The sequence below is a fragment of the Polyodon spathula genome, chromosome 2, assembly GCF_017654505.1.
Source record: "Polyodon spathula isolate WHYD16114869_AA chromosome 2, ASM1765450v1, whole genome shotgun sequence".
Lineage (NCBI taxonomy): Eukaryota > Metazoa > Chordata > Actinopteri > Acipenseriformes > Polyodontidae > Polyodon > Polyodon spathula.
Window position 1 is genome coordinate 91,307,459 of NC_054535.1, and position 13,942 is coordinate 91,321,400.

The window sequence follows — 13,942 nt, forward strand, 5'->3', positions numbered from 1 at the left end:
GATTAAGCATGATAATTCACAAATCTAAATAAATTGGTTGTTTTAAGATGTGACTAAAAAAAAGACAGTGAGAAAAGTTTGACGCTTTGTACAAGTTTTCAGCATACATTCTTTGGTAATCAGAAAACTTGGATAACCTGAGGAAAAAAAAAATATCAAAAGAAAGCAATTTATTGTTACACTGTGATAGCTTTTTTCACAAACTACTACCACTTACAGACAATTTGTGAAAGTTACACATACTGTATGCTTATAGCGGCATTACAAGAAGCGTCATGTTCGGATCACTATATACAGCATACTAGACTAAACACATTAATTGTATAGAATTGCCAAAATTGTTGCATCATCCTATAGAATTAACTCATTTTGCTTCATAAAGTTGAACGAAACCTGCTGAATAATGTTACGTTAACATATTGAATTGCATAGTTTTCCATATACTGAATGAAAATCTGACAAAAATGAAGAAATATGACATTTTGAAATCTAACATGAAATACTGTACTACTATTATGGCTTCTGGTAGACTTTTGTGCTATCATGTTGTAGTTTCTTTGATTACATTATTTATACATTATTGTTATTTTTTTATTTTTTATGTCTCAATCCTAATATTCTAGATGATGCAAAACCTTGGGCCATAGCCATACATGCGAAAGCCCTGAATTAAAAACATGTGGCCATGTATTTGGTATTATAAATATTAAGTAGGAAATAATACTGGACAGACATTTTGACCTTTCAAACAATATTGGGTCAACAATGGGGTCATAAAAAGTGGAATTCAATCAACTCAATGCACTGTAATCCAGTTGTAACTATTTTAACTGACACACAAGTCAAATAAGAAATTCTGACACAATTAGGTTCAATGAAAACAGAAAAATATAGACTACAGCATTTAAATAACGTACTTTTTTCTTTACATCGTTAACATCCTGACAACTTCTTACACTTATAACTTTAAACTTTGTTTCAAAGCTCTTTTCAAAATGGCCGCCCTAGTGCATTGGGGTTTGAGATCCGTCCTCTAAATCATAGCAAAAAAAGCGATTTAAAAAACAAAATAAAAAAATACATAACAACAAGTACTCTGGCTTTTCTCTTCCACATCATGGATCGCTATTGCTGTGTTACCTGTTTGACAATGTGGGCAATAATCCTTACACTATCAATGTAGAGCGGCCATTTTGAAAACAGCTTTGAAACAGAGTTTAAAGTTATAAATGTAAAAAGTCGTCAGGATGTTAACAATGAAAAGAAAAATGACAGGTATGTTATTTAAACAATTGTAGCAACACATGGGGACTTGCAACATTATATTTTTTGGAACCCTGCTACCTACTGTTTATAGAAAAACTTCCATTTTGTTTTTGTGTCTAGCTGTTTCACACAAGCAAAGTAAAACATTGACTTTTTCTTCTTTAATTTGGACACTGATGAGGGGAAAGCTCTGTAATAGCTGGAGACAGATGGAACTTTCTTGAATGCTCTTTACAGAGGCATGTTTGCAGAATTCCCCCAGACATACACAGACAGTCTGAAATGCACCTGACTAAAAGCTACCCGCAAATCAAAATATTCCACATGCCAAAAGCAAGTCTCAGCTTTGTGTAGATTCTGATATGTATGTGAGCCAGAATGAACTGTACACTACCTTCCAACAAGTATTGGGGAAAAGTGGTGGTAATGGTGGTACGATTAGAATTAAATACCTTGTGAAGAGTGACAGTGAGAATAGATTATATTACATTGTTTTCCAGTAAAGCTGATGAAAGCACTGAGCTTTAACAACAAATTCAGAAAATAAAGGCTTTCTTTAAGAATGGGTGGTTAAATAAGATTGGTTACCACTGAAAACTATGGAAGTATAATTCCATTGCTGAATGGTCCATGTGTACTCTGCTTTATGAGAATCTTTATGCTGTCAGCACCTTTTATTTTATATTACTACAGGCCCCTGCTTGGGAGCTCACCAAAGCTCCAGTGCTTCTTATAACCACAACTGATGGCTTCAGGTAGAAAAACACACTCCATACATTACCCTGAAATAGAATTGGGACCATATATTTGTTGGTGTGTAGTGCATACCAACAAAAAGAGAAGGTTCCTGACAATATGTTAAAAATATTAAACAATTATTTATTCTTTGTTGTTTCTGTTTACCAAAGTGGCGAATCACCAGTGGAATAACATATCTCACCAGGTTGGCCTCACTAACACCCAGGAATCACTGGCATATCTCACTGAAACATACAAAACATATGTAGTTGGCAGCATGTCATGTGCACTAAAAGCAACCTGTGACGGGTGGGGTATGACTTCACAGATGAGTAGATTTTTATATATTTACTCTCTGTAGCATGCTATTTTTAAATTGTTTATGCTCTATTAAAACATTTCTTCACAGTGAATAACCAACTCACTGAACACACAGCATGTTCAGTGCCTCATAGGAAGCTAGGAGCCCCAATAACAAACGGTAATAGGCTGAAAAAAACATTAAAGTGGAGTTTAAAAGGCCTCAAAATGCATGCCTTCAATGAGCCATGCATGAAAAAGCATTTGTCTTTAGGTCAGTACCCAGGCATTTAAAAATGTCCTTCTGATAAATAGATTTTCAAATTGTTCTGCATTAAGAACATTGCATGTTGCTTTCCTTTTTTTGTAAATACACACAATCCAAATGAATAGAGAACTTCTGCTCCCCTTATATACATGTGTGTGTTTTTTTAAAGAATGTAATACTCCAGACATGCCATAGAGACTTCAAGTGATCTATTGGCTCCAAGACATGCAACATGAAGGGATTATTATCCAACTGAGGGAGATGGAGTTCAAACTTGTGACCCGGAAATTGTTAAGCACATTACAAATTAGACTACAAGAGCATAAGAGGTATTCAAGCTTATATTCTACTCAATGCCCCTCGACACATCCAATTAATAGTATCAACCTCTAGGAGAATAAAGGGTAGACCACTAATTCCATTTGCTGTGAATATGACAACACATTGCTCATTAATTGCTTGTGAACACCAGAGACAAAATAGTTAAAAGATAATTTACAAAGCTTTCACTTAAAAAACTGTTAATTCCACATGGAGAATACAACCGCTGTACATAAACTGCATACTGTACCCTAGCTACAGTGAGATATGTTTCTCAACTCAAGGGGTGGTGTGTTGATTTCAGATCGGACAATTAGTGTCTGTCCAACAGAGAAAACATAGATAAAAACAAAACAGTATGGATCCTGTGAACTTTTAAGTATTCAAGTTACTTATAGAATATCATATAGGATACTGTATGATACATGCTGACAGACACACCACAATATCCTCCCCAGTCAATGTTTTGTATGTAATATATAGATAATAACAATTAAACAATGTAGTTTCATGTACATGTTTAATGCTGAATAGTGCATACCATTTCCATGGAAAATGTGATACTTACTATGAGCAAACTTTCTGTCTAGATGGCCAATCACACCGTGTAACAAATGTTTTATTTATTTTTTGTTCCTGGGTAGTAAGTGTTATTTCCTAATTGCTTATGTCTCAAAAGTATAGAAAATGGCTATTATTCCCCACAGACTTTGCTTTTGTGACCAGGACAGTGATATTTCAAAATATCACTATTTCCAATGGGAAAACGGGCAAATGTGTGTCTTTTCGTTCACATAAAGTCAGAAAAAAACAACATATGAATCCAAATTAACATGTATTTATACTAAAATAATACAAAAATGACTACAAAAGATTTAGAAGTGAGTATTTACAGTATAATCGTAAATCTTGAAAAACTACTCACTTCATTCTTCATTCTAGATGGCCTAGGATTCTAGATGGTCTAGGATCTAGTTTATCAGGAGTTGCCCCGACATCAGTCAGCCAAGGCCAGAGGATGAAGGACCCTTAACCCCGGGAAGAGAGATATAGTTGCAAAGGAGATGGTGGGAAGGAAGAGGACCCTGAGGTCTGAATAAAAGCATTTGTTTTCTATGAAGTAAACTCCTCTAAAGGGTTGCATGACAAATAAATAGTAAAATGTGTTATTTAAATGTTTAACCTTTGTGTATCTATCTATCATCTTGGATTCAGAGAAGAAAAATGTGTTTGCGCAATACCTTGGTTGGTCAACATGTCTGTTTTTATTTTAAAGGCCTACTAACCAAGACGTGTTGCATAACCAGCTTGTGAGTTACTTTAAGTCATGTGCCTTACCCTAGGGTTTCCCAATGCTGGTCCTGGGGACACACTGTGTCTGCTGCTTTTCATTCCAGTTGAGCTCTCAATTACTTAACTAGACCCTTCATTGAATTATGTGCTTAATTAGACCTTTTTAGTTGTTTTCAGCTCTAACAGTTGCAAAGTTCAAGTTAGCCATAATATTTTATAAGTAACTTGAATTCTGCAACTGTTTAAGAGCTGAAAACAATTAAAAAGGTCTAATTAAGCAAATTATCATTTCAGTTACGGGTCTAGTTAAGTAATTGAGAGCTCAGTTGGAAAGAAAACCAGCAGACACAGTGGGTCCCCAGGACCAGGATTGGGAAACCCTGCCTTACCCTCTCTGGAAGGAATAAATGCATTTCACGTTGTCTTTTACAGTGAGATTTGAGGAGAAGCAAACATATTTGACAAAGCAGAGGCTCATTGGGAATAATGTTTTGTTTCTGACAGAACAAGAGTGCAGTTTATAAGGACAGCTTGGTTTGGCAGTACATTTTTTATTTGTATTTGTATTTCCTGCCACCACTCTTAGAAACCTTCTAGTCAGGATCCTAAATTTGCACATACAGTATATATTTCTCATGAGTTCTCAAGGAAGACATGGCTAAATGTAAAATGAGGAAAAGGAAAACAAAATGTAAATCCACAGACACTAAGTAATTCAGGCTCTCCTAACTCAGTAAATAAATGATGGTTTCTGCAGATCATGCTAGTTCAAGCAAATGAGGGGAAATGCCTTTAGTAGTGTTAGTTACATAATATTTAGCATTTTGTGTCCACATAGTTGCAGAATATTGATACTGGGTTGTTGAAGAAATAAGCCAGTCTAGTGGACATCCTATTGGTGAGGTTTTATATTTCCCATCAGTATTGCAGTTACGTTTTACAATGATTTGGTATTGTTGGTAAAGTCAAGTTTGACTATAACACTATATGAGGCTCAAAACTTGTCAGAGGTTGTTGCTACAGTGCTAAATAGTTTTACATTGGGGGCACTCTCTGAAAGAGTGGATACAAGATAATCTTTTTTGTTTTGTGAAATGACTGAATGGATGGACATTATTATTATTATTATTATTATTATTATTATTATTATTATTATTATTATTATTATTATTATTATTATTATTATTATTATTCGTAGAACAACACATGCATCGAGATCAAGACAAAGTACTACTAGCAACATTTGTTTCACAGAATTGAAGGAACAAAAAACATTCTGAAGAATTTGGCATTCCTTACAAAGGATAGTGCATAATTAGGGAAGGATATGGAGTCTTTTTGGATTTGAACAAAAAGTGTTCCCAGAGGAAAATTACTTCATCTGAGTGTAATTCAATCTAGAATTCTTAAATTAAGTACACTTATTAGTCACATGAAAAGCCGTGTGGAATGTTTTAGGCTAGCGGAAAAACTCATAATGTGGCCAGTCAAACCACCAGAGAATTGAGGGGGTATACTTAGATTTAAACAAAGACAATAACTATTAGTAATAAAATATGTTTTCATATTTGTTTTCTTTTTATTGTTGTGCTACATGTGTGTTAGCTTTTCAGGCAGTTGCAGACTTCCTCTGACACTGTACATAGAGTTGGCTTAAGTAATAAATCAGAAATTATAATACTATAACAGCTAATCTAATGATGAAAAAGGTTTTTGCTTCTAAGTTTGATATTTAATTCTTGGATGCTAATTTAATCATATTAAGATACTTAAGCATACAGTCTATTGTTCTATTAGTTTGTTATTGAATTCCTTGGACTAGTGACATTAAGGATGTTTTTCAGACTGATTATGAATTAACTGGGCTACACAGACCTTACTTATTACCAAAAAGATGAAGGAAATCTATGGGACTGCTAAAAATGAAAGTTACTGCCTTCTGGATGTGGGTTGCTCTTTCGTTGCTTTTCTTGGCTGGGAGAGAGCGAAGTAAATATAGACAAAGTCCAACACCTGTAGCAAAATCTTAATTTATGTTTCTTAGGAGTCACAATCAATTTATGAAGACAGGACAAATCATTAGCAGTTGAGGCTTTGGTTCTAATTTGGAACTTTAATATGTCAGTTTCAATTTTTCAACAAGTAATCTGTTTCTGCTTAGAAAAAAATGTGTCTAATGAGAGTAAAAAATAAATAAATAAATAATAAAAACATTTCAATAAAATGTTAATCACAAAAAAAGTATTTCTTTTTTAAAGAAACACTGCCAAATCAACATTCAAATTCATGCAAGCCCAAGAATTGTCTAAACCAACAACATGGCGCCATCAAGTAAAAATACTGCTGTTAATTTACTTTAGGGATAATGGAATTTTCTTCCTTTTTTATTAGTTGTTATGTTTCTGCTTTAGGTTCTGCTTTCATCTAGAGTTTGTCTGCAGGACTGAATACTTTGACGTCAATTTGTGGATCCAAACCGTAAACTGAGATGAAATTGCAGAATAGGGGGTTTTCATTTTGTTACCACAGTCTGGTAAGAGAATTGTAATTGTATTTTGCTTTATTTGCTTTAAATGTTGGCCCTCTTGTAGTTATATAAAATGTTTTCCAGTGGGGCATATTTTAAAGTTGCACTCAATTAGTCCCACGTGTTTGAGCACTTGAGGAAATTGACTGTTGGTGATTGAGATTGGGATGATTAAAAGGAAATTGGCTTGTCTTATGCATTTCTTTAATTTTGAAAATTTCTGTTTATTACTCTAAACTGTCTTTTAAATTGCATGGGACTGGACCATCAATCAAGGTAACTTTTTTGTCAGCATGTCCTCTTCTAACAGACACTTCTACACCCAGAACACTGCTGCTCTTTGTTATTCATGGTGGAAATCTTCTTAAGCGTACATTTTTATTGGGGGGAAAACCAAAAGCAAAACACATTTTGTTCTCTAAGGTTTTCTAAGGATAGATACCGAAAATAAAGGTCTGCTTTTAGTTTTGAAGGACCATGACTAAAAGCTGTCAATTGACTCACAAATGCAGTTTATTTAATGTTTTCAGTCTGCATGTACACACTGTAAGTATTTATGTTAAATGTTTATAATACATAAATTGGCAGGGATGGGGTTAATTTCCCCTGCCTGCCTGGGTTTATTATGTTCAGGTGGCTGGGGTTGATTAGTTGATTAAATGATTAACTTAATTAAGGATCAATCAGCGCCCAGCCACCTGACATAAAAGGAGGCCTCTGCTTCTCATTTAGGGAGCTGAGGAAGCAGGTTGGTGTTTGTGTGTGATTTATTTTGAATTTTGCTAAAACCAGTGAAGGCATTGCCCAGCCTAGAAATCTTTATTTTGTACATTTTGCTTTTTTTGTCTTTCTTTTTGTGTTTAAATATCTTTATTTTGCCCTTGTGCACTTTTATTTTGTGTTATTTATAATAAAATTAGTATTTTTTTGAACTGCAGACTGTCTCTGGGTCTTTATCCACTCACCAGCCTGCCACAAGGGTATAGTATCCTGCTGCTAAATGTTTGTTAAAACCAGTATTTTGGTATTGGATTAATTTATTTACCTTTTAAAAATTGCATTTCTTCTGCTTGAATACTGAATACTGTGTGAAATTGCAGATCAATTTCTTGTGTGGAAGTAAAGAATTTTGCAATTAGTTTAAAAAGATGTGTGTCCGTCCGAGGTTTTTAACAAGTCATACTCTGCCTCTACACTCTATATTGATTTCAAAGACTCCATTAGCTGAAAAGATGTTCCCTATCAAAATAGGTCATTCTGTTTCTTGTTTGTGTCAGTCTGTATTAATGGTTTAAAAGTCCATAGAATAAAACAAGCAATTAAGTGTTTAAATCAATTTCAACTAAAACTCCATCCATGCCAAAATGAAACGCTGCTAATGTTGACTGTGGAATGAGACGCATCAGAACAAAATGACAGGATTTGTTGACGTATGCTTTCTTTTCATTTTCCTGAAAAGATGCATATGGAGAAAACTAAAATGTCCACAAGTGTAAAATGAATGAGGAGACATTTGAGGGCCTCAAAACTCTGGAATGCTCTGATCTACAGACAAGGCTACTCTTTGAAAATCAGAAGTGTCAAGAGCATTTTTATTATGAACATGAACAAGAGTTGAGCTTTTTAGTATAGCTTTGGCCTTAAAAAACTTGAAGGATGGTGTGAAAGGGCTGTGTTGTGGCGTAAAGCTGGTTAATGGCAGGATGTAGACCCAGAGTTGGAAAAGCTGCAGTTTAAGTGCAGATGCACACTGCAGAAAAACGGTAAAACAAAGGGTTTAACCAAATATACAAATTAATAGCGCAACCAAGCGAAGCTATCAAGGTGCTTCCGCCCTGCCACAGGGTTCGTGTCTTACTTCCAATATATTTCTTACTATACTTATATGCAAATTGTGATCAATTCTGATAAATTGTGAGGGGAACGAGACTTGTAGATTACAGTCAACTATGAAGTAAGTCGTGTCCAAGCAACTGTATGTGTGGCCAAGGCTACAGAGATTAAACACGGGGCTTCCCAATTGTCTATTTATCTTAATTACAGGTTGAAGTCAATAATCAGTTGCACAACACATGTTGCAAGTCTGTATATATATATATATATATAGACCTGCTCTATTTCTACACTTTACATGTCACATGACTGTTGCCATTCTGTGTAAACGAGAGCGCAAAAGTTGTTGATCTGGAAGGATACTGTAAACAGAAACCAATTAGTTTCTGCAATAGCCACTATCAAGATTTGTAACACATTTAATGCTGTTTCAGTATTGGAAATCATCAGAAGAAATTATTTGAAATGAAAGAGAAATTGGATAAGAAATAAAATAAAAAAAAAAAAAACTAAAGTGATAAGAAACTAAAGCAGGAGAATAACAAAGCAAAAGGGAAATAGAAGTGTAATATTTGATTCTACAATGTATTCTCAGCAATGGCTGCTTTACAAGGAGGTTCTGTGGTGACACAGCCTTCTCCAAATCTTAACTACTGAAACAACATGTAATTGTGAAATGTAAGCAATATTTAAAAAAATAAAATAAATAAATAAATAAAAATGCATTGGCCATTATGAGACAGCAAAGACATGTTCTAGTCAAAAGTGTATAATGTTCAGCAAAATTCAGTTGGGTTCAGTTAGTGGTCAGTTTTTATGTGATTGACAGCGACCCTAATTAATACATGGACCAATGACAAGTACTTAAAATACCTTTTATAGGCTTTAGTAAAGGGAAATAATATAATACCGATGACATGCCAAAAAGCTAGGTCATTTGTATCATGTTACCATTTGAACTCCCTCCTCCCCTTCTCAGTGATATCATCTGGGGTATATGTGATTGTGACATCTGGACACCCCAGTTTAAAACAGAAACATTTCTCAGTGAAATTAATTGCGTTGAATTGGCATTTAAACAATGATTGACAGAGGCACAAGACTGAATTGCAGGGCTCATGGTTGGCCAAGGTTGCGGTGCATTGGGGAGCTTGATGTGAAAGTTTGCCTTGGGCCCGCCTACTGTCTGTAGCCAGACTGATTTAGCTCTTAACTGACACTCAACAATTAAAAAAAGATAATGATCCCTTTTAAGATCTATGAATAAACCAAGCGATTACACCCTCAGAAACTGCTGATGCTCTTGGATGTTGTTGCTGTAACCAGCTACCATTTTTAATGGGTAAAAGTAAATGAACATAGCAGCACATTGTTAAACTTGGGAATATAAGCATTTCAATTTACAATACAGCCCCTATCCCCTTTCTTCATTACAATCCTTTGCTGTGTAGGAAGAGTTGGGTACTCATCTTATAAAGGAAGTTGTGCTGGGTTTCAATACCTGGCTTTGTGTTATCATTCCTACTGTACCAGCCTGTGGGTGAGTTTGTTTTCACATGTCTGCTTCAGAACTGAAAAGTTTTTTTTTTTTTTTTTTTTCTCTGCCTTAACATGTACTTGTGTGTGCAATTGTCAAGATATCTATTATCCATGTTAAGTACAAATTTGAGTTTTGTGTTTTCAGTGACACACAAAAAGTGATTACAATATATATATATTATATATATATATATATATATATATATATATATATATATAATATTATTTGTTAAAAAAGATGTACAGCTAATATTTACTGTAGCCATTTGTGTTCTCTTAAAAACAATGGGGGGGTGGGGGTTAAGGTAGGTACTGTTGGTCATTTGCCTATGGCTTTGTTTGAGCCTTTATCCAACATTATTAATTATTTAATTCATTATTAAAGTCTGGGAAAGCCAGATGTTACCTCACAAATTCTCAAATGATCCCACCTTCCACCCAAGGAGCATTCCAAGAACCCAACTACACACAACACAAATTGACTACACAAAAATACTTGTTTTCAGCTCTTAATGCAGTTCAAGTTACTTATCAAATGTTATAGCTAACTTGAAATATGCAACTGTTCAAGAGCTGAAAAGAAGTAAAAAGGTCTAATTAAGCAAATGATTGGTTCAATTAAGGATCTAGTTAAGTAACTGAGAGCTTGGTTGGAATGAAAACCAGCAGCCACAGGGGGTCCCCAGGACCCAGTTTGATAAGCCCTACTATAGATACTTTTACTCACCTGCGCTACATAACCCAAACTATACAAAATACACCTGAGGTGGGGGTTATCCCATCACAGGTACACATATACTTGTCTGTATATCTTTGAAAATAAATTAGTTACATCATGCTATAATTTTTTTTAATGCACTGTTAAAGCAAAACTGAAACCCAGTCTAATGAACTGAGCGACTTCCTTGTTTTTAAAATAGTGTTCTGTGGTTCAGCAAGTCAAATAGAAGAGGCCAACTTAAAAAGGAAAACAAAAAGTACAACGGTCCCATACATTTACTTTGTTGACCACAGCGCTCCACAGTATGAGAATTACGGTAATAGTAACCAAGTAGAGAAAAGCTCAACACTGCCATCTACTGGAAAAAAAAAAAAAAAAACAACACAATAATAATAATAATAATAAAAAGTCTTATGCTTTTATCAATCACTTTAATTTTCAACCCACTTAATATCACTTTGGGAATGATTAGAAAGTTAACATGTTAGTAAGCTGCTATATTAGATAATAGCACAGTAGATAACACATGTGTTCAGAGCTTTATGTTTTTAATTACAATGTGTTGTGCGTGTGCAGTATAATAGGCTGTACTGATGGAAAATAAATATTATTACTGAGCATCATTATACTGCTCGATATAGGTTCCACCCAACACACATTTGTGAATAAACAGTGTTTTAAAGGTTATTTTGTCAGGTTATATTAATGAATTCCTGAGAGCTCTGCTTCTTGTCACAATTTTTGCTCTGCCTATTGAAATTCAAAGACTTTGACTGACAAAGGCAGTTCGACCAGCTTGATTCCCTGACGGCCTAGCGTTTGGAACTTAGCAGACTTTAAAAGGACAAAAATTAATACCTCTCTTAACATGACTGAAAGACATGTTTATTTTAAATTAGATACATTCTTTCATAACTACATAACAGAGACTAGCCAATTTCCTTTAATTCCCCTTGCAGTATATTGCAAGTGAACTGCATAAGCCAGTTCCGTCGAATTCCTGGAACTCACTCAGTTCTCATTAGGTGCACTCACAGAACTTCATATTGGGCATTTGTACATTGTAGTGCAACCTACATCTTTCAGTGTAATTTGCTCTGGGCATTAGATAAATGTATAAGTGTTCTAAAAGCTAGAAAAAAAAAAAAACTTTAAGTCTTTAAATGTAGTTTAGTTGGCAGAATTTGAATGTCTCTCCAGTTGGTTGTTAGTCATACACAGACCAGAGTCTGTTACAAGAAACGGAAATGTGGAGGGCAAAGCAACCAGTAGCATGAGTCAACAAAGATGGGCAATGTCACCGCACAAGGCATGATTAATGTTCATAAAAAAATAACTAAAGCATGATTCGAATGGGACTAAGAATCACATATCCTCAGATGTCTAGCAACCTCCCAGACGTGGACTAGCTTTCATCAAGGCAAGTCGGTAAATTCAAAATGAAATGCGATGCTGCGATTGCTTCCGAGCAGTATTTATTCCATAGCACCGTGATCCCACAGACGGTGATGCCTTCAGCACTATGATATTTTATATTTTAAGAATGGGAGTGTTGACAAAGCACAGCACGCTATCCCGTTGTAAACAGGCCCAATCTGTTTTTTTCTCAGTCACGATGCTATTTGGGACTGAGAATGTTCAATGCTGACACCAGCCCCCCCCCCCCCCCCCCCCATAATTTTTTTGAAACAACGCCCCGGGTTCAATTGAACCAAAATAATGTCAAAATAACCCAAACCGCTCACCCTCCTTTCCAGAGTCCAAGCTTTACTATAGTACGGAACTGAGAAATAACATTAAAACTGACAGAGCAACTTAGTCAGCAAATTCACACTTCCAAATAAGAACTACTGTAAAATGCTTTTTAGAGCAAGATTGAGGCCAATACTGACCATTGCAAGTCATAGACACAAATCCAGTGTTTCTCACTATATATTTCAAGTATTGAATTTGAAGCGCCTGCAATGTTGGGTTCATTAGACTACCACAGAACCACATAGTGTGTGGTGGTGGCCGCGGACCCAAAATGGTCCTGTGCAGGGCTGAAGGCTGGGGCTATTACTTGATTTTTTTTTAAAATAATAATTTAATGTATTGATTCGCCAGAATTGTTTTGTTTTGGAAATTTCCCCAGCCTCCTCACACCTTTCTGGTTGCATCGAACGCATGGTTGAGTGACTGCACACTTCCGTCCATATGTGAGGTGTTCGGTAGACCGGTCAGTTCATAAGTTGGATGTTCGTAACTCTGGGGTTCTGCTGTATTAGCACTCCCTCCCTAATTACCATACAATGGCTGGCATAGTACATGGATGTAAAGCCTTAACAAAATAAAAAATGATTTTTTTTAGAGTAATAATAGTGCAACAACCATAACATGCTACCTCTATATTTGTTGTAAATGTAGCTATTGACTTCCATAACTGATGAGACATTTTGTATATGCATTCGAGATTGAAGGACAACACTTTAACAAGTAATCTCAGAAAAAGCTTCACGAGACAATTATTACTATTATCTGTGTTTTATGGATAATTGAATAAATATGGAATATAAACAAGTAACTAGCCTTATATTGTACAATTACTACTGTATACACACAGAGGCTAACATGCCATGTATATTTTTGATAACAGTTAAACGTTTAGACTGTTAACACTTCTATTTCACAGCCACTATGCCTTTTCCACATTGTAAACGGAGACATGTTCAGTGGGTGGAGTGAAATGCCATTCCTCTTTCTCAGATCAGGACCACATTAAAACATTTTGACATGGGCCAAAATGCTTCCCTACCTCTCCTGTCAAACCATTTAAATACTGTTTTTAACCAAACCAAATTACAGAAAAGTACATTTAAACTGCTAACAATCAATCCAGGTCATTAATATCCACAACCTTATTTCATATTAAATAGTGTGCCATTTAATTTTCACTTTCATGTACAAGGCTTTAATTGTCTGGGTAGAAACACAGTAAATCAGTACGATGTTTTATTACTATTTTTTTTTTTACATTTGAGAAATATTATTATTATTATTATTATTATTATTATTATTATTATTATTATTATATTAATTGTGTTCATATTTATTTCATTATAGCTAATGAAAACAGTTGGAACAGATGTCATTCAAT